The sequence below is a fragment of the Cicer arietinum genome, chromosome 3, assembly GCF_000331145.2.
Source record: "Cicer arietinum cultivar CDC Frontier isolate Library 1 chromosome 3, Cicar.CDCFrontier_v2.0, whole genome shotgun sequence".
Taxonomy (NCBI): Eukaryota; Viridiplantae; Streptophyta; class Magnoliopsida; order Fabales; family Fabaceae; genus Cicer; species Cicer arietinum.
The window spans coordinates 4,364-7,024 of NC_021162.2; positions in this window are offsets into that span (position 1 = coordinate 4,364).

Sequence of the window (2,661 nt, forward strand, 5' to 3'; positions counted from 1 at the left end):
GAGAGACCCTTATAACATTCTTCTCCTAAATTTTTAATTGTGTTTCGAGTTCCGTGTCAGATTTTAAATACTAGCCATTGTTTTGTTCAAAAATACGAATTTAGGTCCATTTTAGTCGAGTGGTACGAGAATCAATAAAAAATACCAGATAAAATCGAGGACCGAGACACCCTGGTAGCATTCTTCTCCTAAATTTATAACATTGTTTCAGACTCCGGGTCAAATTTCAAAAACTAGCCATTGTCTGGTCCGAAAATAGAGATTTTGGTCCATTTTTTATGAAGGGTACGAAAATCGCCCAAATAGTCCATATGAAATCGAGGACTGGGATACCCTTATAGCATTCTTCTCCAAAATTTATAACTGTGTTTTGGGTTCCGCTTCAAATTTGAAACACTAGCCCTCGTTTGGTCCAAAAATACATATTTCGGTCCATTTTTGTCAGGTGGAAATAAAATCGCCCGGAATGTCCAGATGAAATCCAGGACTAGGAGACTCTTATATTATTCTTCTCCTAAATTTCGGTCAATTTTTGTCGTGTAGTACGAAAATCGACCGAAACGTCCAGATGAAATCGGGTACTTGGAGACCCTTATAGCATTCTTCTCTTAAATATATAATAGTGTTTCAGGTTCTGCGTCAGATTTCAAACATTAGCCATCGTCTAGTCAGAAAATACATATATTGGTCCATTTTTGTCGAGGGTACGAAAATCGCCTAAAAAGTCTATATGAAATCGAGAACTGAGAGACCCTTATAGCATTCTTCTTCTAAATTTATAAATGTGTTTCGGGATCAAAGTCAGATTTCAAACACTATTCATTATCTTGTTCGAAAATACGTATATCAATCCATTTTAGTCGGGTGGATCGAAAATTCCACGAAATGTCCATATGAAATCGAGGACCAAAAGACTCTTATAGCATTTTCTCCTAAATTTATAACTGTGTTTTGGGTTCCGGGTCAAATTTCAAACACTAGCCCTCGTTTGGTCTGAAAATACAGATTTCGGTCCGTATTTCTCAGGTGGTACGAAAATTGCCGAAAAGTCTAGATGAAATCGAGAACCGAGAGACCCTTACATCATTCTTCTCCTAAATATAAATCAGCGTTTCGCGTTATGCATCATATTTCAAACACCAGACATGGTCTTGTTCGAAAATACAGATTTCAGACCATTTTTGTCGCGTGGTACGAAAATCTCCCAAAAAGTCCAGATGAAATCGAGGATCGAGAGACCCTTAGGGGTATGAAAATTGCCCAAACAGTAGGACCAGGAGTCTCGTATAGCATTCTTCTTCTAAATTTATAACAGTGTTTTGGGTTCTGTGTCACATTTCTAATACAAGCCATCGTCTGGTCCAAATATACAGATTTTGGTCCATTTTTGGTCCATTTTTGTCGAGGGGTACGAAACTCGCCCGAAAGGTTCAGATGAAGACGAGGATCGAGAGTCCCTTATAGCATTCTTCTTCTAAATTAATAACTGTGTTTTAATTTCCGCGTCAGATTTCAAACACAAGCCATCATCTTATTCGAAAATACAGCTTTTGATCCATTTTAGTCAGGTGGTACAAAAATCGCCTGAAATGTCTAGATAAAATTGAGGACCAGGAGACTCTTATATTATTCTTCTCCTAAATTTATAACAATGTTCGGGTTCTGCGTCAGATTTCAAACACTATCCATCGTCTAGTCCAAAAATACAAATTTCGGTCCTTTTTTTTTCGGGTGGTACGAAAATCGTCTAAATAGTCCAGATGAAATCGAGGACCGGGAGACCCATATAGAATTCTTCTACTAAATGTATAACAATATTACGGGTTCCGCTTCAGATTTCAAACACTAGCCTTTGTCTGGTACAAATATACAGATTTTTGTCCATTTTTGTAGAGGGTGGTACGAAAATCACCCAAAAAGTCCAGATGAAATCAATAACCGAGAGACCCTATTAACATTCCTCTCCTAAATATATAACAGTCTTTCAGGTTCCGCGTCAGATTTAAAACACTAGCCATCGTCTAGTTTGGAAATACAGATTTTGGTCAAATTTTGTCGAGTAGTACGAAAATCGCCGAAAACTCCAGAAGAAATCGAGGACCGAGAGACCCTTATAGTATTCTTCTCTTAAATTTATAAATACTTTCCGAGTTCCGTGTAGAATTTCAAACACTTGCCATTGTTTTGTTCAAAATAACGAATTTCGATCCAATTTAGTCGGGTGGTATGAAAATCACCCGAAATGTCCAGATGAAATCGAGGACCAGGAGACTCTTATAGCAATATTCTTCTAAATTTATAATTGTGTTTCGGGTACCGCGTCACAATTCTTATACAAGCCATCGCCTGTTCCGAAAATTCATATTTCGGTCAATTTTTTTCGAGTGGTACGAAAATCGCCCGAAAAGTCCAAATGAAATAGAGGACCGAGAAACCCTTATTGCATTCTTCTCCTAAATTTATAAGGGTCTCCCGGTCCTCAATTTCATCTGGACTTTTCCGCCAATTTTCGTACCACCCGACTAAAATAGACCGAAATTCGTATTTTCGAACAAGATAATGGCTATTGTTGGAAATCTGATGCCGAAACCGAAACATAGATATAAATTTAGAAGAAGAATGCTATAAGGGACTCTTGGTCCTCGGTTTCATATGGACTTC